This window comes from Pinus tabuliformis, chromosome 9 (assembly GCF_031772625.1).
Source record: "Pinus tabuliformis cultivar Carrire ecotype Pingquan chromosome 9, CPIR1, whole genome shotgun sequence".
Taxonomy (NCBI): Eukaryota; Viridiplantae; Streptophyta; class Pinopsida; order Pinales; family Pinaceae; genus Pinus; species Pinus tabuliformis.
In genome coordinates this window covers 1,920,981,301-1,921,008,220 of record NC_142307.1, presented here as the reverse complement: position 1 = coordinate 1,921,008,220, position 26,920 = coordinate 1,920,981,301, and the positions used below count along the sequence as shown (strand labels likewise).

Below are 26,920 nucleotides of genomic sequence, written 5' to 3'. Positions count from 1 at the left end.
AAGAAAATTTACCACTGCTTGCTCAGTTGTAGCTGAGAGTGCCTCAAATTCCATCCATTTTGTGACATAATTTGTACATACTAAGATGTAAGAGTTATGATGAGAAGGAGCATTTGTTGGAATTTCTAAGTCTAACCCATTAGAAACCCTTCATGCACTTTTTGATTTATTCCTACCTACTTGTTCTGTTAATTAACAAGTTAATTACCATGTAAATACCGAAATAAATACTAGTACATGCTCAACACAAACTAATCATCATTTGAAGGAAACAAAACAAGCACACAAGTGACACCGTTGTTTTTGGACTAATGCCCCTGGAAAAACCCAATGCGGGAAAACTGGTGCAACTATCTGAGGGTTTTATTATATGCAGTTTCTGAATACAATTTGGGTGCAAAAACCGGCTCACCCAACAAAGAATAATCTCGGAGTAGTACCTCTCCTTCGGAGATAGATGCTTCGGCTGAAACCCTGGACAAACACTCCGGCAGCTCCTCAACTCCAATCTGCGCCACGAAAAATCCCAGTGCCAACCTCTAGGGACTGCGTCAGCCTCTTTTGCCCTCCGCGTCAGCTTTCCTAGCAGTTCCGACAGTTCTCGACAGTTACGGTTGTTCCCGACAGTTACGGTTGTTCTTGGCAGTTTCGGCTTCTGCCCTTTGCGTCAGCTTTCCCTGCTGTTCCGAAAGTTCCCAGCAAATTCGGTTGTTCCCAGCAGTTTTGGCTTCTGCCCTCTACGTCAGCTTTCTTGGCAGTTCCGGCTGTTCCTGACAGTTCCAGCTTCTGCCCTCTGCGCCAGCTTTCCCAGCTGTTGCACTGATCCTCCTGACACTATCTCTGCCTCTCTGATTCTGTATTCACTGCCCCTCAGCTACAACTCTGTTCACTCTTTCGACTTCCTCAGCAAACCCTGCCCTAGAAAGTCGAAACCTTGATCAACTCGGTGTGTTCTCCAAGTGACCCTCAAGCCTCCTCTTATACTTTTCTTGTTGACAGATCAACGGCCGAGATTAAGTCCCTAATCAACGACTAAGATTAGATCTGGCTTGATCCATGACTTTTGGACCATTCTAACACAATTTTATATTAATTCACATTAATATTTTAATTTCCCTAAGTTTAGACTTAGGGACTCCATTAAAAATATTAATTATTTTAATATCTCCCAAACTGTTTAGAATCTGCCCAAACCCTTTCTGGGTATTGGAGATCTCATGTGCCTTAGCCTCTCCACCAAATTTCGTGGCTAGAGCACATCCGATGCTACCCCAAATCAACACTCCCTCTTAGCGAGGATTGTGCTCTAGCAATACTCCTCACTGAGTATTACTTTGATCATCCGGCATTGGTCCCTGATGCTAGGCCTGCTGCCCATCATCTGTACTATTGCATCCTATACTGCCACCCATGGCTCTGCCACTACCACTGCTGCATCTGTACGACAACTCCCTCTGCATCCGTGTTGCTGCCCATGGCCCTACCACTGCCACTGTTGCGTCTGCACTGCATCCCCTCTCATCATGCTGCATCGTGCTGCCCATAGCACCACCACTGCTAACTGTTGCACTGCAACTTAGTTACTGAGAAGTAAGTAACTGATCTCCCAACTCTAACATCTCTGTCAAGCTAGAGACACTCCCGATGCTGAAGCTCCCTCTGTCACTGACAAGTGATCCCTCTTTGACCTCTGCGTTGCTGCAACAACTCCCTGCATCCTGCACCGTTGCACACCTCTCTGTGTCATCCTGCACTGGTGCAACACTCCCGTGCCTCTCGCACTGTTGCAGCCTGCTAGCCTCGCGCTGTCCGTGGAATCCTGCACTGTAGCTCTCTCTGCTGCTCCATCCTCATTCGTCTCTACCGACATTTGCTAGTCCTGTTACTCGTCTTCAGGGCTCCTGTAGTCAGGTATAATCCAAGAGGTTGGGTACCTCGAGGATCCTGCCCCTCATCTTCTGTAGTCCTCCTGACTACAGCTCGATGTCTCCCCACTTTCGCTCAAGTGGCATGTGAGCACTCATGGCACATAGAACAGATAGGATCCTGGCCTTCCAGATGACAAAGTTGGATGCCTCATCCAACCTGTCCTGATCTCTCAGCCCATTCATGGCCATCTCTCTGCTCTTCTTGTCGACTCCTCCGAGTCTCTCTACTTCCCGCCTGGAAGTTCTCTGTTCGACTCCTGTTGAGTCTACTTCCTGCTTGGAAGTTCTCTGTTCGACTCCTGCTGAGTCTACTTCCCGTCTGGAAGTTCTCTGTTCGACTCTTGCTGAGTCTACTTCCCGTCTGGAAGTTCTCTGTTCGACTCTTGCTGAGTCTACTTCCCGTCTGGAAGTTCTCTGTTCGACTCCTCCGAGTCTATCTACTTCCTGTCTGGAAGTTCTCTTCTGGACTCCCTCTGAGTCCCGATTTCCCTCCTGGAAATCCTTTTGCCAACCGTCAAGTTGCCTCTCTCCGATCGTCTGTGCAACTGCACTACTGATCTGGATTCCTTAGCTAGAAATTCGCCTCGGCAGCAACTCCCTCCCCTTGGTCTTTCCCTGTTAGGTACTGTTCTGACTACAGTACCCCACCAGCTTCACTCTGCAACTTACCCACAGCCTCCTATACCCCAACAACTGAAGGATTGAGCCACTTGGCTCTGCGCAATCCCGACACCGGTAAATAAGCTCCGCCAACCAACTGTGTCAGCCCTCCTGGGCTCTACGTGAACCTGATTCTGCCTCCCTTAGCCTTTGCGCTGTCTTTCTCTGGCCCAGAATGATGATGGAGTCCCTCGGCGTCACTCCTTCCTCTATCGCTTTCTGCAAGGATCAACTCTGTCACTTGGGACAACTGATTTTTGTTGTTGCTACTCTGCTCAGCTGATGTCCTCAGTTCTCCTATGATTTGCAACCACGCTCTGATACCATGTTGGAATTTCTAAGTCTAACCCATTAGAAACCCTTCATGTACTTTCTGATTTATTCCTACCTACTTGTTCTGTTAATTAACAATTTATTTACCATGTAAATACTGGAAATAAATACAAGTACATGCTCAACACATTACAGATCATCATCAGAAGGAAACAAAACAAGCACACAAGTGACACCGTTGTTTTTGGACCAATGTCCCTGGAAAAACCCAATGCGGGAAAACCGGTGCAACTATCTGAGGGTTTTATTATTATGCAGTTTTTGAATAAAATCTGGGTGCCAAAACCGGCTCACCCAACAGAGAATAATCTCAGCAGTAATACCTCTCCTTTGGAGATAGATGCTTTGGCTGAAACCTTGGATAAACACTCCGACAGCTCCTCAACTCCAATCTGCCCTACGAAAAACCCCAGCGTCAGCCTCTAGGGACTGCGTCAGCCTCTTCTGCCCTCTGCGTCAGCTTTCTCAGCAGTTCCGACAGTTCCTGGCAGTTACGGTTGTTCCCGGTAGTTCCGGCTTCTGCCCTCTGCGTCAGCTTTCCCGGCAGGTCCAGCTTCTGCCCTCCGCGTCAGCTTTCCTGGTTGTTGCGTTGATCCTCCCGACACTATCTCTGCCTCTTTGATTCTGTATTCACTGCCCCTTAGCTGCAACTTTGATCACTCTCTCGACTTCCTCAGCAAACCCTGCCCCAGAAAGCCGAAATCTTGATCAACTCGGTGTGTTCTCCAAGTGACCCTCAAGCCTCCTCTTATACTTTTCTCGTTGATAGATCAATGGCCGAGATTAAGTCCCTAATCAATGGCTAAGATTAGATTTGGCTTAATCCATGACTTTTGGACCATTCTAACACAGTTTTATATTAATTCACATTAATATTTTAATTTCCCTATGTTTAGACTTAGAGACTCCATTAAAAATATTAATTATTTGAATATCTCCCAAACTGTTTAGAATCTGCCCAAACCCTTTTTGGGTATTGGAGATCTCATGTGCCTTAGCCTCTCCACCAAATTTCGTGGCTAGAGCACATTCGATGCTACCCCAAGTCAATAGGATTGATTGGTCCAACAAATTCAAAGGCTCATTTGTCGAAGGGTTCTAGTATCAACTATGGCTACAACGACATCTCATTTGATTGTACTGGTCTTCCCATGTGCTGACAACAGTTGCATCTCTTTACATATTTGCTTGGCATCACATAAGATGGTGGGCCACTGTTACCCTTGGTGAAGTCATTTATATCTAGTCCTCCTATCTACAAAGTGGCCTCCACATGGGCCACCATGGAAAGATTTTAATATTTCATAGATTTCATTCTCTCATACACACCACTAGATGATAAGATTTGACCTTGTGTAGAAGAGGCATCCATCGATCCAAGAGAATCTCCATCTTTATCTGATGATCTTCTGCTACTCATTTGGAGATAGGCGATGTGGAAGTTTACTTGTAGCCAAGTAATTGGAAATATCTACAAACCAAGGAGACTTAGTAGATACTGTGAAAAGGTGCTCATTAAGGAAAGAATTTTCTATACGAGGTGCATTTTCATTTGATGTTAGCCTTGAAAGAAAATCAACGATTGCATTATCATTCCCTGGTTTGATTAAGATGGTTATGTTAGATTCTTGCACAACTCCAATGGCAGTGTTTTATGCATCCATAGATATGTGAAATGGGAGGGACTAAAAGGGCCCTCTTAAAATAGGATCCTCAGATACTCTGAATTTTAGTTCTTCAAAGGCACACTGTTAGCGCTTTTCCCACACAAATTCAACATTTTTATTTAGCAAAGCAAATAAAGGGCGAACTATTTATGAAAATTCTTCAATAAAACAACAATAATAACCAACATATCCTAGAAGACTTCATACCTATTTATGTGTTTGTGGAATAGGCAAGTTTAGTATTACCTTTATTTTTGTAGGGTCTAGGTTGGGTAGGCGTCCCCTAGGTCTAAGTTTTGTCCAAGTCATGTAAAGTCTTTGCATTTTGAGGAGCGGAGTGCAATTAGTGTAGAGTTATAAGAGTCAAAGGGGCTTTAAGGCGGGTCAAAGCCCTTTATTTTGTAAAGGGATGAGATTATTTAGAATATTTTGAGCTCTGCTCATGGTTTGCGAACCATGGTATTGTAAGGGTAAAGGATATATAAAGGGATGTCTTAGCAAGCCTAAGGCAGTGAGTGATGAATGTAATGTTGTGAATTTGTTTTGATATCTTTTTGTATTCAGGCGAAGGGGAAGGCTCTTGCAGCTGTGTGCGTAGAGATCTTGGCAAGTCTGCAGTTGTGTGTGCAGGCCTCTGCAACTGTGTGCGCATGGTCGGAAAGATTGTATCTGTGAAGAGTTGAGCTAATAAAAGAGAATTTGAGACAAATCTATGTATTTTATTATGTTTGTGTAGCTTCTGTATTTTTGCATGATTAGAAATAGTTTTTATATATTTCTTCTGTAATTGCATCGCGAAGGTTCAAATACCGTTTTATATGATGAATAATAAATGTTAGACTAGTTACACGCAACTCATAAGTCTGTTAAGTGGTTAACGTGAGGTTGGTGTTGTTTAGGTGGAGAACTCTTGACATTCATAACCAAGGAGGTTGAAAACAACCATATCGTTAAACCTATGGTATATCCAGGAAGGGACAATGTAGCCATCTAAGGAGCACCAATATTTCCAAAAGAAGGAAAAGGACCAGGATTCCCGTCAAAGGGGTTTCCTTGAATGGTAGACTACGGAACTGTTGCTATCAAATTCAATGTAAGCTCTAGTAAGAAGTAAAAGGCAAGAAGTCAATCAAAGAAACAGTGACAATAAAAAGGGTCACTAGGTATGAAGGGATTACCAGGCCATTGTGAACTGCAATATACTGTTAGGTACGTGCAGGCAATTTCCCGAATGCTGTGTTCGGTGTATCACAATGACAAGGTGGCTGACTCAATTACCTAGGGTTGGTTTGCAACCTAATGGGGACTTCCGATAAATACCCGAAGGTATGTGGAAGCGCAGTCTGTGGTAGTGCTGTCTAATGCGTAACTGTATGGTGGGGGGATTCCGATATACTCATTGTACGTGGAGCACCATCCTATATAGCCAATGGTACATGGAAGAACGTTCCGATATACTCCGATGTATGTGGAAAACCAACCATCCCCGAGATGTACCGTGACAAGTAACAACTCTTATGTTTAGAGACGCCGAAACACATCTTCTAGCCTAGACCACTAAATGTGTCTTTAATGTTTCATATACTGCTTCGATTCATTGATAAAATTTAATGTTGATCTTGATTAAAGTTTCAGTTTCAAAGATCAAAACGAATTCCCCTGAACTCCTAAAATGCAACTAACACGAGAAAGAATTATTTTCATTCGATGAAGATCTAACTAAAGAAGGGAAGGGATTTCAAACAATGATACAAAAAGAAACAACTTCCAAACAAGATCTTCAAATTTACTATTCCAATTCAAATAGTCAAAACCCTAATGCATGAAAAAGTGAAACTTTTTTTCTTGTTTTTTCAATTTTCAATGCAAAGAAAGATGAAAAGTATGACTATATTATTGAAACAAAAACAAATCAAACATATTACAATTGTAATATGAAATGTATTTTAAGGAATCAATAATCAAGCCAAAGAATACCAAGCTCTAATTGACAAGAAAAAAAATGATTTCCTACCAAAGAGCAAACAAACTCAAATTTCACACAAAAATGCTAGCTTTTCAGAGAATAAGACAAACCAGAGACTCAAAAAAGTACAACAAACAAAACAAAATTCAAAGCAAGGCAAGGGAAATGCAATGTTTTTGCACTTACAAGATCATTGCAGGCATTATATGGAAACTAGAGAAAGTCATCACACTTACAGAATGGGACATGTGCGCTGGAATGCTCTGCCTCAGAATAAGAAGTGCGATGGGGATAATTCACTTAAAATACGAAAAAAAACCCTAACCAAGCTCGAAATTAAGCTTTCCTATGTCTCATGATAGTCTAAATAAGATAAATAGGGTTGACTTCAGAGGTCTTAAAAGGCTAGATAAAGAAAACCACTAAAGAACATCCTGTTCCTAGCGGAGTCATCAAGTTGTTCAGCGGATAGATTTCTTCTGCGAACAGAAACAATCTCCCTAGACCTAGTGGCTTAGCCTAGAAACAACCAAGACAAAACTACAATGCTTTCCTTAGAGATGCTTGAAATATGGAAGGAATACCTGCTTGGAATCCAATGCAAGCTTCCTCCTTCTCCTTAGTTGTTAGCTCCAGTGCTAACTCCAATTTCTATAAGTGGAACCTGCAAATCATCCAAAACAAGAAAGAGAACCAAAACATACAAAATAGCATATACAAACAACTCTAAACAAGAAGTCAAGGATTCATGTTCTACATATGCATAAATGAGACATAATGTATAGGAGAAACAATGCACTTTTGTATTAATAAAAGCAGAAAAGGAAAAGATTACAACCCTTGTAGGCCTTGACCTTATGAATATCTCCTAACTATCTTGTCCTTCCTTTGCCACAATGGTAAGCCTTCAATCACACCTAAAGCAAATGGATGGATTATGGACCTCTAGACACAAATGAGCAACATAAGGGCATAACTTAGAGTCTCCAAAAGCCAACCCAGACTCTAAGGCAGGCGCTGCATTTATAGGGTAGAAGAGGTAGTTTTGGATTTACCATTCTAGGGCTTAGATCCACTTTAGAGGGAGGTAAGTTCTAGGAGGTAAGAGATAAAACCTCATTAGTAGGAGTTCGAGATAAAATCCAACAAGAAATGGTTAAATCCACTCTTGAAGCTTCTAGAGAGAGAAACTTCAAAATTAATTTTTATTTTTACTAAATTCCAACTATCACGCACTTTTTGTAAAAGAAACATGCGTTGATTAGCGTAGGTTGAATGTATGTAGATTGCACCATCACATGTGGTCTCAAAGGAAAGTGCGCTGATCCACAAAATTAGGGTTTTTAGCCAATGTAATCCAGGATTCTTGTAACTTTTGGAAAGTGAATGATTTTGGCTTTGTAGGGGATGATTGCAAAGTGTAAATGGATGATGATAGATCTGGGTTCAGGGCCATTTAGTTGAATGCGACAAAGGCAGAAAGAATGGGCTTGGTCTACACCCTTGTTCCCTAGTCCCAATTTGTTGGTTAATCTTGTATCCTAGTCTTGTAGGATCTCCTTTATTGGCACTACATGGGAAACCTTGATTTTGGTTGTGTGGTCCTACTCCCCGACACCATATACATCACTCCCCTCCACTTATTATAACCCCTTTTCACACTTTTCCCATTCGGGTTCACATTTGTCCATTGGGTCCACAAGGAGTTAGCCTCCCCCTCCCCTTGTCCACACTTTGGGTCGGAGCTGGAACGATGCCCCAGAGGTTGATGTAGCTAAAAAGAAAGTTAAAAACATAATTTGGCCACTTACAATAGGAAATGTACCATAAAATGCAAAAGATGGTTGGGACATAAGAATTTAGCACGTGGGCAAAAGCCAAACATGAGCTCTACCCCCTATCATTATGGCCATCACCCTGGTTCCTAGGGCCCCCTATATGAGCCCCCTATATCATTAGGGAACCCATGATTGTTACAACCTTGGTGGGTGATGAACTGCCTAACCTTAAGGGGGTATTCATTGCTATATCATATGCATCATGCTCTCATTCCCTGGAGCCCCGAGCAGTTAAAAGAAAGAAGAATCAATAAAAGGCAAAAGGAATATGAAGAAGGTTGGAAAAACAAAGGTTAGGGTAACTCATGTACCACGATTTCTCCCTCCTACATCTACATACCCATGTGTGGGCTTCCCTCATTATAGCTATCCTTGTGCCATGACATGTGATTTGGAGTCTTCCCCTGCTATCCCCCTCCATTCCACCATTATTTCACATAACACTTGCCATTTGACAGATATACCATGGACTTGTCACTCCCTTAGAGGTTGAAACCATCTAATAGGGTCCTTTATTAACCTCCGTCTTGAGCTTGGGGACACTTGTACATTTTAAAGCCCCATTTAGAAGGGCATGCCACTATGAAGTGTCCACTTTGCCTCTGATTTGCAAGCTTATTTATTTAATTGCTCTAATGAATTGTTGTATTGGAAGGTGACGAGATGCATTGGATCTTATACAAGGTTGCAGGTGGGTCTTCATCTTGGCCTTGGCCTCCCTATATGGGATCCAAGCCCTCTAAAGGGTCATGATGACACTTGTAGGGTGAGCGTTTAGAGCCATGGGCCTCCACCACAGTAGAGCAGTGATTAGCCACCCCATGAGCTTCTTCATCACCCCATATTGCTTGCTCATGCCCCAGCTATACAAAGATGATGATGCACATGGACCACGTTGCCCAGTCGGCCACATACTTGCACCATACACTTGGTAGTTGATCCAGAGCTTAGACGGGAGGGCTTGTATCATCATTCTAGCCCTTATTGCTGGAGCATGGACATGTACAATCCCGTTGGAGACCCATAAGACCATTCATAGTGCCCGACAGCCACTTGGGAGCACCACAAATGTTTTGCTTGGAAACCAAGGGGCCAACCCCTTGATCATCATCATGGGCACCCTCCTCTTCATGTTGTCACATGGAGGACTTATCTAGGTTTTCCAACGACCCCTTTGCGCCATTTTTCTATCATTTCCATTCCATTAGGAACCATTAGGAAGGCTTGTTGAGTACTTTTGAGCTATTTGGTGTGCTTGTCACCAATTAGATCGTCATTTTGCACATTAAAGTTGTTTTTAGGGGTTTGTTAGGCTAATTATAGTAAATCGAACACCTTGAGGGTCATATAAATAAAAGTAAGCCTCATTTGTAACTCATCATCACTTGGATTTCGATTTTCTCTTGTGAAAAAAAACTGAGACTTGTAATTTTGGACGAAATTTGGATGTTGGGATGTACTTTGACATTTGGAAAGTTTTCGTTGTCTTTCTTGGAGCTTGTTTTTGCAATGTTAATGTATGGATATACTCTCATTGCCTTGTAAGTGCTTTTCGATGCTATATTTTACCTTGTTTAGTGTCGAATGTATGGAATTTCATTTCATGATGATTAATGTGCCCTAATTTAATATGAATTTGCGAGAACATTAAAATTGTTGGAAGAATTGCATGCATTCCTCATAGGCTATGATGAAATAATGTTCCTAGAGGTCGATCTTGTGTATTGCATCCTTGAAATTCCATTAAACATTGTCTCGAAGTATAAAATCCTCTTGTAGCTATGTTGCTGCCTCCATTAGGGCTAATGAAGTTGCATAGGTATCCTTGATAGTGCGAAAATCATCAAATCAAAGTAAGCTTTGACTCCATATTTCCCAATTGACATGCACTGGTCTAGAAATCCTTAGTGATCATATCACTTAACGAGACATCATTATCTCACCTTCTTTTCTTCTGTAATATCCTAGAGGGGAAAATTTGACAGATTTTCAGAGTTTCAACTTACAAATGCTTTAGACAAGGTTCCATTCAATTAACAAAATATTGCCATGTAAAATATAACTAATAAAGTTCAGCACCACAACAACATGACAAGCAAAAAATGATCTCAGCTTTTATTATAATAGATAAATTTGGGTTACGTGCATATACAACCAAAATAGCTGAGATGAGAAGCTGGCCTCCAAGATAATATGCTCCAATGTTGCACGGGCCCTCCACCAAACTGACATGAACTGCATTGCTAAGCTCTCCTGTGAATTCTGGATGAATTCACCAAGGGGAGATGGGTATTCGCCCAATCTCACTGAATCACCGGAGGGTTTCCATCCTGGGGCTACAATGAAGTAGAGAACCGGGTTCTCAAACCTCTCATACAAGACAATGCTCAAATCCAAGATGTCCTCTAATGGCATACTCCTCCTCTTTTTATAGATTTGATGGACCCCCCTAGAAGCTCCTGTTATCGATCAAACTAGTAGGGGGCCTAAAAGGGGGGGTCCTAAAGGGATAATTGTTAGATCAAAGGAAACGATGGAGGCTTAGTCCACTGTCACCTCAGCTAAGACTCCCTACTCTTTATGGACTTTGACCGATGGGAGGAGCCCCAATCAGTGTTTTACAACCCGGTCGAGTCAACTCCGAAACGGCCGTTTCAGACCGAGCCAGCACCAAGATTTGTGACCCGGCTAGCAACCCGGCTCGGTTGACCGAGTCAACTATGACTCGGTCAACCCAGCCGGGTCCGTATTGACTCGGCCGAGTCAAAAAACCAACGGCTGGGCAGCGTAAAACATGAAAAAAAATTAACTTTTTTGTGATTTTTGGTAAAGTGCAATTCAGTTTATGGATTCCAAAGGGTAATGGTAAATTGTTAAATGCTTTTGGGGTCCATTTCCCCCTCCCAAACCCTATTTAAGACAGCCAAATGCTCTCATGATCTCACAACAGTCTTATGCATTTGAGTGAGAGTCTTCTTTGAGAATTAGTGAGCAGTTCTTGAGCTTGTTTTGGAGCAGCAGTGAGGAGTCTTGGAGGAGCATTGTAGCTGGAGTGAGGAGCTTCTTGGGCAGCCATTTGGAGCAGCATTGAGGAGCTGATTTTTGGAGCAAGCTTGAGGAGGCAGTTTGTGCCTGGAGGTATTTTTTTCCACCTCTATAAATCTGTTTTTGCTTAGTAAATTTTAGGTGCATATCAAGAAAGCTTAGAGAGTGTTTTTTGTCAAATAAATGAACATTGAATCAAATTTTTTTTTTTTTTTCATTTTCAGATTGTTTTCCTAGTCAAAAAATGGCACCTAGAGCAAAAGATCCTGCTTGGGCATATGTTGAAATGGTTGATAGTCAGATGCATTGCAAGTTTTGCCATAGGAAAATTAAGGAAGGTCCTGGGGGGATTCATAGGCTGAAACAACACTTGGCAGGGATTAAAAGCCAAATTACCGCATGTCCCTCTGATGAAATTGAGGAGATTAGAAAGAATTTGTTGGCCAGCTTTGAAAAATTTAAAGAAGATAAGGCTAGGCAACAAGAGATACAGGCTGAAATTGGGAGGAAGAGGGAGATACAAAGAATGATGGCTACCAACCCCCACTATGATTTTGAGGGTTCTTCCTCTATCCCTCAAACTGAGGCATCCAACCCTTTCCGTTATGTTCCTCCCTCTTTTGGTTCTGTTCAAGATAAGGGAAAGGGTAGAATGAAGGGTGATGTGACTATCAAAAGTTATTTCACTCCCTCCTCTCCATCAGATGCACATGGTCCTGAAGCTAGTAAAGGTCAAATTCAGCCCACTTTAGATGACCATTGGAAGAAAGAATTGAGGGAGACTGCTTGTGACTACATAGCTAGATGGTGGTATGATGCTGATATCCCCTTTAATGCTGCTCGTTCACCATATTATGAGCCTATGTTTGATGCCATACATGCTGTTGGAAAAGGCTTCAAAGGCCCTACTATGCAAGAGCTAAGGGGGTTTCGTTTGCAGAAAGAAATTCAATCCATTAATGAGTATTTGCAAGAGTTCAGGGACTCATGGGCAAGAACAGGGTGTACCATCATGTCAGATGGATGGACTGATCAAAGAAACCGTACCATCATAAACTTTCTTGTCTTCTGCCCACAGGGAACCATGTTTTTAAAATCAGTTGATGCATCTGATAAGGTAAAAGATGGCCACTTGTTGTTTCAGCTATTGGATGAGGTTATTGAGGATGTGGGGGTGGCTAATGTTGTTCAAATCATCACAGACAATGCCTCTAACTATGTTCTTGCTGGTAAACTGTTAGAGGAAAAACACAAGACCATCTTTTGGACCCCATGCGCTGCACATTGCATAGACCTCATGCTTGAGGATATTGGAAAATTAGATTGGGTCAGAAACACTGTAGATAATGCCAAAAGCATAACAAAATTTATCTACAATCATACACTGGTTTTGAGTCTCATGAGGAAACACACTGGAGGCAAGGATATTATTAGGCCTGCCATCACTAGATTTGCTACACATTTTTTGACATTGCAATCTATGCTTTACCAACATAGAAACTTGCAAAAGATGTTTTGCAGTGATGAATGGAATCAAAGCAATTGGTCTAGCAAACCAGAAGGCAGAGAATTGAAAAGGAAAGTCCATGATGAAACTTTTTGGAGAAAGGCAGCAGAGATTGTGAAGCTTGCTGAGCCACTAGTTAAGGTGTTGCGGTTGGTGGATGGGGAAAGGTTGGCTATGGGCTTCATTTATGAGGCTATGGATCAAGCAAAGGAGCAAATAAAGACAGCATACAAGGATAGAGTGGCAAAGTATGGGCCCATTTGGGCAATCATTGATGAAAGATGGAACAATCAACTCCATCGCCCTATACATGCAGCTGGGTATTTTTTGAACCCACGGTATCATTATAAAGCTAAGGAGTCAGGAGCTTTGAGGGGGGAGGTCAGAGATGGACTGGTTGATTGCATTGAACGCATGATCCCATCGGAGTCTGATCAGCTGCAGATACATCAACAGGTCACAGCCTTCAGCAATGCAACAGGTACCTTTGGGAAGAACCTAGCAAAGATTGCAAGAGAAGCAGATGAGCCAAGTAAACAAAAATTTCAATTTTCAATTTCTTAATGGTTTTACAGTTTTACTTTTTTTATTAAAGACTAAAGTTTGTTAAATCATTTATAATTTGAAAGTTAGATATAATTTGTAATTTTGTTGAGCTTCAGCCTTCATCTAACTCATAATTCATTACACTCCTATGTTTTTTGCAGCACAATGGTGGGAGGCCTTTGGTGGCCAGTGCCCTCAATTGCAAAAGTTTGCAATTCGTATTTTGAGTCAAACTTGCAGTGCATCTGGGTGTGAGCGCAATTGGTCTGTCTTTGAGAGAATTCACACAAAGAAGAGAAACCGTTTGGAGCAAAAACGGTTGAATGATCTAGTTTTTGTCCAATACAACCTTCGGCTCAGACGGAACCAATTGCTGAACAAAAGACCTGATTCAAATCCCATTGTGTTGGAAGACATTGATCCAACATCAGATTGGGTAGTGGAGAGTCGTGCACCAGAGTTTGATCCTGATGAGGATCTTGATGAACTTGAACTGGAACATCAACTTCAGCCTGTTCAGTTGAATGCAGATCCCGATCCACCAGCCTCAGTCTCACAGCCAGCAAGGAGTAGGACTCCAGTTGTAGGTGCTTCCTCTGCTCAGCCACGACAGAAGCGTAGCCGCATATCTACTCTATCTCAGCTTGCATCTGCTGCACAGCCTGCTAGTGGTACTGGCACCACTTCTACAGTTGCAGTTGGAGACGATGATGATGAGGAGGAGGCATGGGGCCCCTTGTCTGACTCTGATGATGATGATCCAGAGATTGGTCGAGATGATCTTGGCTCCTCTGGCAGTAGCTACTAGCCAGTAGTACTAGTATTGGAGTCTGGTCACCATCACAGTTTACTTTTGTTGTAGAGGCCATTTCTAGCCTCCTTGGTTATTTGTATTTTGTTTTGAGTCTTTGATCATGTATGACAGTTGACTATGTATTGCCATTGGGTACCATTTTGATATAATGGATTGGTTCATGAGCCTACTTTGATCATATGTTGTCTTCCATCTATATTATAATGCTGTGTGTTTGGAAACATGAATGAAAATCTTTAAAATTATGTTTAAAATATTTAAAATTATGTTTTTTTATAAAAAAAATAAATATTTAATGTATTTTTTACAACGACCGAGTCATTGAAATCGAGCCGGCCGAGTCATTACCGAGTCGGAGTCGATCCTCGGCCGAGTCGGAGTCGGAGTCGGAGTTGTAAAACATTGGCCCCAATATATAGAAAGTCACTTGTGAAGGATGAATCAACAAATGGATGTGAAGTGACCTTAATGATCCTTTTCCTGGATGGAGGTTAAAAATGGAGCTTGCTTGCTGTTTAAGGAAGGTACACAACTTTCTAGGGGGAGGTGAGGATTTAAGGGCTAGGTTAAGGGATTATGACTTATAAAGGAGTTTCCCAATCCCTAAAATCCTTGCAAAACTTGGATTCCCGAGTTGTCTTGGAAGAATTGTCTTTGATGAGAAATGGGACCACACGGGCCAAGTGGGCCCAGCCTAGGTTAAGGTGAGGGAGTTTAGCAACCAATGATGATCTTAACCTAAACAAGGGGAACGGATCAACATAAGAGTTTTCACTTAGAGGTGCCAAATTGATCCTGTGAGGTACTAGCTTAGGGAACACCAGGGCAAAGTTTGGTCTCAGGGCTAGGGATTGGGATATCTCGCAATCCCACTGTCATAATTTCTTCAAATTTGGAGGAGAGCTTGAGGACACACCAATGCAATAGAGGCCAGGAGATCTAACTTTTTCTATGGCTACTTTGTTAGGAAAATGATGCCCTAGGTGGCCCAGTGTGGCTAGACCTAGAAAAGAAGGGGAAAAGGTGAAGAAAAGAGGTTCTAAGGTTATCAACTTATGGTGGATCAGTGCCTAATTCCTTTGGGGATATGGAGTCAGGAAGAATTATGAGAATGGATTTCGTTTCTAGCTCAAGGAGGCTTTTAAGGGCAACTTCGTTTAGCATTAGGGAAAAGAAAGAGAGTGACCTTAAAGCTTTTATACTTCGTTTGAAAATCAATATGGCTTATCAAGATAACGTCGATTTCTAGGAAATTTCGTTCAACAAACATGGCCTATACATAGAGATATGCTATATCTCTACATAATTCCACAATGAAGCAGTAAATTGATGCAACAATTAGCCCTAAAATAGCGAAAATCCCATGATCAATGTATGTGAAAAAGTAAAAGAAAATAACATCGAAGTTGTACTTACATGTAAGAGAATATATCCAACCATCAATACATTTGCGAATTAAGAAGCTCCAAGATAAGAAAATACAATCCAAACATGAAAATTCGTCCATCCTCCAATTTCGTCCACCAAGAAGGAAATGCGAAATTCTCAAGAGAGAAAAAGATCCAATCCATGTGATGATACAAAATGAGTTCATGTCTAAGTTGCACTGAAACGAATACGGGAACGGATACGGATACGGGGTTTGAAACGGATACGACAGATTTTCAAAATATCAGGATACGATACGGCAAGGAAATGGCATGCATATATATATATATATATTACCATTCATCTTTTAGAATCTAGAATATATATCTAAAAATGCATAGTCATTGTCATGAATTCAACATAAACTAATCATCATCATCAATTCAGCATAAACATTGTCATCATCATTAGTGATTATTATAACATTCGACATATTATCATCATCATTAATAATGTAATCAGAAATGCTACAACCTTTGTGCTTTGGGGTCCAACTCCTTCAAAGAACGTGTCATGCATGGCAGATGATATCTATCTTCCTTGCATGACAATTAAAAGGGCCATGGGATCATTGGGATATTCCATCAAGACCTATTTGAGCATTTCAATCTTCTCGATGTCAGCTTGGTCTCATGACTATATGCAGGCACAAGATTGGCTAGAGAAGATTTGTTATATTGGAGGGATTTATGAAATCAAGAGCAAAATCAATGACAATTAACAAAACCTTAACCAAAATGAAAATGAAAATTAATCGCTCTAATAAATCTCTTTACGAAGACATTCATCAAACCCTTTTATTTGCATTTTTGAACATCTATCTTTTCTTAGTAAGAATCCTTGATAAATATATGGAGTGTCGTTTCTAAAGATTTAGAAAAGAATTTATGAGACTCTGTTTATAGTGAGTTTATTTGCAAATCTGATTTCTTCATTTTTATTATTTATTTATGGCTATACAAATTTTCAAGCTTTTTAACATTTTAAGGGTGGATTTTGATCACAATTTTAGTGGATCCGTTTCCGGAAATCTGGAAACGGATCCAAAAAATTTTATATCCCTTGGAAACGTATCCTATTCCAAATCTAAAGTTTCCGATTTTTTGAAACGAAACAAAAATGTTTTTACAGCGTTTCGGACAAGAATCGTATCTGTTTAAGTATCAGAAACGGGGATTCGCGTTTCCGGAAAATTCTTCAGGAGTTTCCGGTAACTTAGGTTCATGTATCTCCTATTTATACACTCATTAGGAGTTCGAATTACCTAATTTGAGCCTACATTAGCTTATCAACTAAAATAATGTGCAAATAACTATCTTTTGGTGACAAGCCCACCAAACTAGCTCATAAACAATATAATAAGCCTCCCAAGAGGTCGAATAATCAATAATGCATGTCGTTGGGCTCTCTAAGAAGCCTGATGAAGTCCATAAGTGATCCAAAATGGACCTAGTATAGACTTCTAAGTCTAAAATTATTCCTCACAGAGGAAAATGAAAGTCAAAGGATGCTCTTGGGAATAGTCTCATTTCGTAGATTTTTTGGATCTGAATCTACTGCAATTTGAATGGGCGAAAATGGACTCCAGATGAAGGAGTTATCGCAAAAAGAGGTTTGCCCATTATCCTTAGATAAAGGAGGCAAATCCTTATTAAAAGGGGCTTAAGGCTTTATATGCAAATATCGCATCGCAATGTTAAAGGGTGGAGTAGCAGCCCTTAAGGATCCTCGATTAGCGATCTCCGATGCAATTGGAGAAAGGCTTACATATGATATCAGAACCCCTGGGTAAGCCGAATTGCAATGTGCGATAAAGCGATCGACGATGGAGTGATATGGAAGCGGACTCGAAATACTATATTCCGCAGCCTAAAACCCTTATCGGATCTGTAAGACATATCGGATCGGAGCTTTGAAGGGATAAAGGCCTGGCGGGAGGACATTGCGATATGCGATATGCCGATAGTGCGATCGGCGATCGGATCGCAACAATGCAGAGGGGAGCGCTATACCATGCGACATGCGATTACGACTTGCGATAGAGCGCGGACCCGATAAGGCTTATGGACGCGATTTCATTTAATTTGAAATCCGGCTTGGGCGCTCAGTAGCGGATTTTCTTTATATTTTCCGTGTATTGGGTTGTTTTGGCTTATGTAATGCGATTGCAATATTGCGATAAAGGGACAGACCCGAAGGGTTTATAAATGCGACTACATATTATTTGAAGTCTGGGTTAAAGGCTCATGACGTGTTTTCGTGAGTTTTCCTGTGTATTTCCGTTACGAACGAAATATGCGTTATTTTGCAGATTTTGTTCTGGAAAAAGGTCGTCGATTCCTTTGTAACTGTCCCCATTCTAAAATCATTGTGCCACGCTGTAAGCAGGTGTTTTGTAACAATGATGTGTTGTAACAAGAATGTGTTATACGCAGAGAGCCATAGAGCCACAGAGTCAGATGGCCAGTCGCAGAGCCAGAGAGCTAGAGAGCCAGAGGGCCAGTCGAAGAAACGCAAAGGAAGAGGAATGATTACACACAGAGAAACGGACAGGAAGTCGTAGAGCTGGAAGGATGCCTCACAAAAGCCAGAGAGCACAATTGACAGGAGGAGTTTTGGAGTCACTTGGAGGTCGAGCGAAACCAGAGAGCTCAATTGACGGAGAGTCGCTTGGAGGTCGAGCGAACCTAGAAGCTCGTGAGAGCTAGAGCTGAGAGCCAGAGTCAAGAGCCAGAGCCAAGAGCCAGAGCCGAGAGTAGAAGCAGAGGCCGCCAAAGGTTGGAGGCAGTTGCAGAGAACAGAGCCAACGTTCATTCTCAAGGTTTCAATAGTCGAGGTGACTGTAGGGGACCATTGAATCCGTTGAGATGGAATTTAGAAAATCCTGAAGACTTCTAAGAGCCATGGAGCGGTAATGAAGTTTCAGAACAACAAAGAGATCAAATGATCAAGCTATCGCTGATGTCCAAAGTGTGCTGAAGACAGAAGAAGGAACTCCAGAGATAGTAAAAGAATTCTGAGGGAGTTGGTGGAAGCTAGAGCTCAAGATAGCTCAGGGCACTGATTGAAGGAGTCTAGTCTAGAGAATCCTAGATTTGTCCGCAGAGTAAGGACAACCAGGGATAAGATGGTATTCTAAGCCCATAGGTATAGTTGTAAACCTATGGAGTTAAGTGTGGAACTTATACAAGAAGCATTACCATAATCCCAAAGAGCCTAGTTGAGTTGATTAGTGCTCAAGGAGACATAGCCCAAGAGGTTTGGGTGAACTCCATATTACATTGTTGTCTTTTGTGTTTGCTTATTTGCTGCATTATTTACTGTTGCATGTATTTAAATATCAACATAAGCAAATAAACTTAAAGCACTTAACAGTTAAAGTACAAACACAAGCATAAACTTATTTCAAGTTCTTTTAATTCCGCAAATTATCAATCATAAGCATATATCTTGGGGATATATAAGCTTTGGAGTGGGAGAGGTTCTTGTAAGCATGACAAGAAGCCTTTAGTGCCCCATTTCAGATCAGGTGGGATCAGAGCTGGTTATATCAGAGCATCAGGTGTATTAACCCCACCTTCAAAGAAGGTGATAACAACGCTAGTTATATCCGAGTTGGTTATATCAGAGTAAGTTATTCCAGAGCAGGTTGTATCATGATGCAAGTGGTATCAGATCAGAATGCTTGATTGACAGAGCAATCTATTTGCTTGCTTTACTTGAAAGGTGTTCAAATAGTCAAATTCTTCTGCTTGATTGTTTGTAAACTGGCTATTGTTTGAGTTTGCAGAGGTGAAGGGAATGCTACTGATAGCTAAGTCCAAGAGAGGGCAAAAAGGAAGAAGGGCTGAAGGCATTCTTCTTATCCCAAAGGACCTTAGAGCAATCCTTGAAGCACAAAAGGTTTGTTGCAAAAGGTTGCTTGAATAAGCTCTTTGTTAATCTTGTTGAAGTTCTTTTGTTCATCTTGATAATGACAACTTCTACAAGTGAGTCCTCAAATCCTTCCTTCATTACAAGATTCTTTGATGAAGACATGAAGCAAGACTTGTTCATCATGATGGATATGGTGAGAGAAATGAGTGTTGGACTTCGAGAGTAGTTGAATTCCATGAAGGGAGAGAAGCAATTGGTTTCCAACAAATTGCAGGAAATGGAGAAACAACTTCATATTGCAAATATGAACCTAGAAAGGGTGCATGAGTTGGAGACACAGCTCTTTGTTACCAAAGAAGCTTTAATCAAGTATCAGCTTGAAGAAGAGGTAAATAATTCCAGTTTGTCTTCAATATTCTCTAAGAATATTTATGTTGGTTCTTTTGAAAAACACACCAGAGGCATAGGTTCCAAGTTAATGTCCAAAATGGGCTATGAAGGAAAAGGATTGGGCAAATATGCACAGGGTATTGTTGAACCAATAATAGTTGAGGAAATGCCCAAGTATTTGGGTCTTGGCTATGGACAAGCTTATGGAGAAAGTTCCAAAGCTGCCATGAAGACAATTGAAACAGTTCCAAGAAGGAGTTTAATTTCAGGTCTTCTACCTCAAGAGTGTGAATACTGTATTCTTGGGGATTGTGTGAAGCATACTTTGCAAAAAGAAGGTGTTCATAAGCATGCACTTGAACCAGAGAGTTGTGGAAACTCTGAAACCATTGAAGAGGTTGATGGTGTTCCAAAGGGAGCTACTTTTTCATTCAATTCACCTCCTCATGAAGGCAATAAAGGTGAAAGAGAGGCATAAATCTGGTTCTAATCATATTCCTTTTGATTATGTAAAGCATGATAAATTTCCATATAAGCATTGGAAAAGAATTGCATGTTCCTTTTGTGGTTGGGATAACCATAATGTTTCTAGTTGTTGGAAGAGGATGGCCACATGCAGGAAACTTTTGAAGGAAAGGAAGCAAGAAGCCAAAGGTCCGTTGGACAAGGCAAATCATGTTGTTGAGGAGATGCACGTGTGTTGCACTTACTGCCATAAGCAAGGACATATTGCTACAAAATGTGGGACTTTGAATCCAACAATGCTTCCACGAAACTTGAAGGTGGAAAGAGAGAATGGCTGGAATGGAAAGGAAGATTCCATGAATGATGTGTTTCAGGATGATTCACATGTTGATGCTGATGTGCAGACAAAGGTAACACCTTTGAAATGGATTGGTAAGAAATTGTTAGAGTTCTTATCCAATTAAGGTTGCATGTCTTTGGAAATTGCATCAAATCAATAGAATGCATTTCTTTGTTAATGGAATGCAAGTTGCAGTTTTTTACCAAGAAGGTGAATGGAAAAAGTTGAGTAGAAGACTCGCTTTATTAATGCAACATTATATTCATTTCAGCGTCGAAAGTACAGTGTGCTTAAGCAAAAGTTGAAGGATGAAATGCATGCATGAGAATGATGTGCATGAACATAGGGATGCTGATGATTTCCCTGTATTTGAACATGTATGTGTGATTAACTTGAAGGGCTGATTGCTTTGTTTTTAAACATGCATGTAATGTAATATTGACCTGGAAAAAGTTGATTTGGTCTTCAAGATGGAGATGATGATAGTGTTTCATCTTTGAAAAAGAATCCTAAAGTTCTTTTTCTACATGCTTGACTTGAAGGGTCAATTGTTTTAAAGGCATGTTTTGTTGGCTTGTTATCTAGTGAATCATTTGTATGCAGATGTAAAGTCATGGAGGTGTTCACAAGATGTGAAATCTGTTTCTTTTGATGAAGCAAGAGTTTAGGCCATCCAATGGTTGTCTGTAATCCTGTTGTTGTTAACAGTTGTTGTTGACAGTATGTCAAACAGGCACAAACGAAAATTTTGTGAAGCAGATGTAACTTCACATTGGTTTGAGCCACCTTGGATCAGTGATCAAGGCAGAGAAGTTCAAACCACCTTCTGTGACCTTCTCAGCAGGAGTTCTGCATGAAGTCAAGGAGGAAGACAGTTCTTCCCAGGAGGACAAGCACATCCAAGAAGGGAGTGTTCAAAGGCTTTGGTTCAGAGGCACTATGCAAGGCAAGTGTATGGAGGCTGAAAGAAGAGGGTGAGGTATTCTCATTTACTATTCAGATCAGTATATCAGTTTTTTGGAGTCCAAAAGCTTTTTAGTGGGAAGGCGTGATCCAAAATGGATCTAGTATAGACTTCTAAGTCTAAAAATATTCCTCACAGAGGAAAATGAAAGTCAAAGGATGCTCTTGGGAATAGTCTCATTGCATAGATCTTTTCGATTTGAATCTACTGCAATGTGAATGGGCGAAAATGGACTCCGGATGAAGGAGTTATCGCAAAAAGAAGTTTACCCGTCATCCTTAGAAAAAGGAGGCAAATCCTTATTAAAAGGGGCTTAAGGGTTTATATGCAAATATCGCATCGCAATGTTAAAGGGCGGAGAAACAGTCCTTAAGGATCCCCGATTAGCGATCTCCGACATTTCGCTATCGGAGAAAGGCTTACATATGATATCGGAACCCCTGGGTAAGCCAAATTGCGATGTGCGATAAAGCGATCGACGATGGAGCGATATGGAAGCGGACCCGAAATACTATATTCCACAGCCTAAAACCCTTATCGGATCCGTAAGACATATCAGATTGAAGCTTTGAAGGGATAAAGGCCTAGCAGGAGGACATTGAGATATGCGATATGCGATATGCGATACGCCGATAGCGCGATTGGCGATCGGATCGCAACAATGTAGAGGGGAGTGCTATACCATGCAACATGTGATTGCGACTTGCGATAAAGCGCGGACCCGATAAGGCTTATGGACGCGATTTCATTTAATTTGAAATCCAGCTTGGGCGCTCAATAACGGATTTTCTTTGTATTTTCCGTGTATTGGGTTGTTTTGGCTTACGCAATGCGATTGCGATAAAGGGACGGACCCGAAGGGTTTATAAACGCGGCTACATATTATTTGAAGTCCGGGTTAAAGGCTCATGACGTGTTTTCGTGAGTTTTCCTGTGTATTTTCGTTACGAATGAAATATGCGTTATTTCACAGATTTTGTTCTGGAAAAAGGCCGCCGATTCCTTTGTAACTGACCCCGTTCTAAAATCATTGTGCCATGCTGTAAGCGGGCGTTTTGTAACAATGATGCATTGTAACAGGAATGCATTATATGCAGAGAGCCACAGAGCCAGATGGCCAGTCGCAGAGCCAGAGAGCCAGAGGGCCAGTCGAAGAAAAGCAGAGGCAGAGGAATGATTACACACAGAGAAACAGACAGGAAGTCGCAGAGCTGGAAGGATGCCTCAAAAAAGCTAGAGAGCACAATTTACGGGAGGAGTTTTGGAGTCGCTTGGAGGTCGAGCGAAACCAGAGAGCTTAATTGATGGAGAGTCGCTTGGAGGTCGAGCTAACCCAGAAGCTCGTGAGAGCTAGAGCCAAGAGCCACAGCTGAGAGCAGAAGCAGAGGTTGCCAGAGGTTGGAGGCAGTTGCAGAGAATAGAGCCAACGTTCATTCTCAAGGTTCCAATAGTTGAGGTGACTGTAGGGGATCGCTGAATCCATTGAGATGGAATTCAAAAAATCCTGAAGACTTCTAAGAGCCATGGAGCGGTAATGAAGTTTCAGAATAACAAAGAGATCAAATGATCAAGCTATTGTTGATGTCCAAAGTGTGCTGAAGACAGAAGAAGGAATTCCAGAGACAGTAAAAGAATTCTGAGGGAGTTGGTGCAAGCTAGAGCTCAAGATAGCTCAGAGTGCTGATTGAAGGAGTCTAGATCTGTCTGTAGAGTAAGGACAACTAGGGGTAAGATGGTATTCTAAGCCCATAGGTATAGTTGTAAGGCTATGGAGTTAAGTGTGGAACTTGTAAAAGAAGCATTACCGTAATCCCAAAGAGCATAGTCGAGTTGATTAGTGCTCAAGGAGACGTAGCCCGAGAGGTTTTGGTGAACTCCATATTACATTGTTGTCTTTTGTGTTTGCTTATTCGCTGCATTATTTACTGTTGCATGCATTTAAATATCAACATAAGCAAAAAAAGTTAAAGCACTTAACATTTAAAGTACAAACACAAGCATAAACCTATTTCAATTTCTTTTAATTCTGCAAATTATCAATCATAAGCATAGATCTTGGTGATATATAAGCTTTGGAGTGGGAGAGGTTCTTGTAAGCATGACAAGAAGCCTTTAGTGCCCCATTTCAGATCAATAAGTGCCAAAATGATGAATTAGACTTCCAAAAGAAATGGACAAGGGGTTAACCCCTTGTTCTCCAGATAATAAACCTGTGGTGCTCCCAATGGATGTGAGGGAACACAAGTGACCTCATGGGTCTCCAAGTAAGTCGAAGATGCTTGTAGGCCATCTGTAAGGGCTCAGATGATGGTGTAAGTGACGCCACATCAACATACAAGTCCTGGGTCATTTGCCAAGTGCATGGTACAACTGTGGTGCTGGCTGGGCAAAGGTGAACCAGGTGCATCTTCCTCATCCAATAGGTGAATCTCGAGCAATCTCTGAACAACTCTTGAGATCCATGGAGTGTTGTCTACTGTTGTGGAGGCCTATGGCTCTCAACACACACTCTACATGCGCCAATGTAGCTCTCTGCTCTCTCATTTTGGTTGTCACTCTCATTTATTGGGGAACCTTAGTTTATTGAATTGAAGGACTAAGTAGTTCAAGAGGAAAGGGCATGATAGTTACTTTTCTTTGTACAACAGGATTATTAATTAATCGTTGGCTTTATTCAGGACATTTACCGTCGAGTAATTTGTATGAATCATTCATGTTCCTTTCCTTGAGTTCATCCGTGTTCCATATACTTCTAGAAGTATGGAGTCGAGATGATCGGTGGTTAGGTGCAATCATCGCGCCAAGTGCTATGTTAACTCATGGTTTTGCTACTTTAGGTCTTCCGGAGGAAATAAGTTTAGGACCTCGTATAGGGAGACCAAACCCAATATGGAGACCACCTGCAATCCTGCATAAGATCCAATGCATCCCCTAGCCTTCCAGTACAACAAGTCATCAAGGAAATCGAGTAAAAGAGCTTACAAACCATGGACAACAGGTGGGGACTTCATAATGGCATGCCCTTCCATAATGGGCTTTGGCATGTGCTAATGTCTCCAAGCTCCAAATGGGGTTAACCAAGTATCCCATTAGGTGGTTTCTACTTCTAAAGGGGATAATATGTCCAAGGTACATCTTTTAAAAGGTGGTGGCATGTGATAAAGAGATGAATGGAGTAGGGAATGAAAAGGGGCAGCCCTGGGCCACATGCTGGGGTACAAGGGTAGCTAGTAAAAGGGAATCCCACACTTGGGTATATAATGTATAGGAGGGAGAAATCGTGGTACATGAGGTGCCATGAGCTTGATTTTTCCACCCTTCTTTATATGCCTTTTGCCTTTTATGATTTTTCTTTATTTAACTGCTCCGGGTTCAAAGGGTAAGAGCATGATGTGTGAGATATAGTAGTGGATACCCCTTTTAAGGTAGGGCAGTTAATTGCCCACCAGGGTTTGGGACAATCACGGGTTCCTAAATGATAAAGAAGGCTCATCTAGTGCTTATAGGAACCAGGGTGATGGCCATGATGATGGAGTAGAGCTCATGTATTGGCTTTTGCTCATGTGCTAAATGTGTTTGTCCCAACCATTTTTTGCATTTTGTGATACATTTCCCTGTTGAATGTGGCCAATTATGCTTTTTCTTTTCTTTTCATTTGCATCAACCTCCGGGGCATCATTCCAGGCCTGACACAAAGTGTGCGCAAGGGGAAGGGGAAAACTAACCTTATGTGGACCCAGTGGAGGAATGTGGACTCAGGTGGGAGAAATGATAAATATGGTTACAATGAGTGGAAAGGGGGCAATATATGTGGATGAGGGAGCGGGACCACGCAACCAAAATTAGGGTTTCCCATGAAGTACCATCCCTAAAGCCAAATGGTCACTAAAAGAGATCCCACGACACTAGAATTCAAGTTTAACACTGAAAAAGGGGTCTAGGGGATAAGAGCACAGACCTATCCCATTCTTTCCACCGAATTCCCCCATTAACCATGTCCAGAAGTGTTCTTGATAAGTGAACTACAATACTCAATTACCAAATGACAAGGCATACCTTTAGGTTCGGGAGGCCCACCTTCAAACATACGATCATGGTAGATGGGTGAGGGACCACATGGCTGGCTCAAGTAGCGAAGAAATGGCACAATGAGCTAGTTGGTGGCTGCAAGGGGCTGCTAGCTGCTGATTAAGGACCATCTTGGAGAAAAATATTCTCCTCGGGATATCACCCACAAAATGGTGGGTAACAACTCCTATTTTATTACTATTTTAATCATTAAGCACATTTCCCTTAAATAAAATATTCTTTTTAATGTGGGAAAATGGTAAATTGGCCACCATGCCTTTTCATGCCACTAAAAATCACTTCTAACCATCCCATCATATAGATCTTTTTGTTCTGGTTCCAATGAGCTATTACACTAAGGTGTTTTGCCAAGTATTCCTCCCGAAATGCCACCTTAAGCATAATTAATTGAGTCGGGCTGATTAATAACTCTATTTTTTGAAAGTTGTCAGAATGCAACGGAACGAAAGGCAAACTGTGCGGATGATGGAATATACCAAGCGAAAGCCATCAGACCCTATAAAAACTCCTTAAAACCCCTCCAAAAGCCCCTTGGGCCTGCTGATGACGCTAACCTGCACTTGTGACGTGTCTTCCCCATCTCTGAAATTCCATCTTAACCATGGCATAAGGAACACCAGAAAAAGGAACATCACAAATCCTCCAACCCCAAGATTGCTTGCCCTCAAGCAATCCGCACTTGTCAACTGTAGAGGCATCTACAAACTGATACCAGGATCCCATATGAACCACTGGTCCACATCATGCCTCCAAGCAATCCAAACATGACTGGGTCGCTCAATACCTGGATCCCATGCCTATCTCTGACTCATCCTGCTACCCGTAGATCCACCCGGATCCCAATGCTACGACGACCAATCATTGCCCAAGTCCCATGGCTCTGACTATGCTATGTCTCCAACTATAGTTGTTACTCCATCAAGCAAATACTAACTCATCACCTCTCTCCAACCCAACCTCTGGCATAGGCCAAGGTCAACCCCACTCTACTGATGCTGGGCTAGTGTTACTGAAATATTGAGGAACTGTCAGTCCACATCCCACTGCCCACTGAAACATGCAGT

At 41.6% G+C, this 26,920-nt stretch overlaps 2 protein-coding genes and 1 pseudogene across 2 annotated transcripts in view; all 3 read left to right on the top strand.

Moving 5' to 3' along the window:
* The window catches only part of LOC149156614 (GDT1-like protein 3 pseudogene), a 153,611-nt pseudogene extending 148,348 nt beyond the window's left edge, over positions 1 to 5,263 (top strand).
* The window catches only part of LOC149156612 (uncharacterized), a 248,462-nt gene that overhangs the window by 26,857 nt on the left and 194,685 nt on the right, over positions 1 to 26,920 (top strand). The window lies entirely within an intron of this gene.
* Positions 1 to 26,920, top strand: part of LOC149156613 (putative transporter AQR1) — a 147,575-nt gene that overhangs the window by 26,945 nt on the left and 93,710 nt on the right. The gene's annotated exons all lie outside the window — the stretch shown is intronic.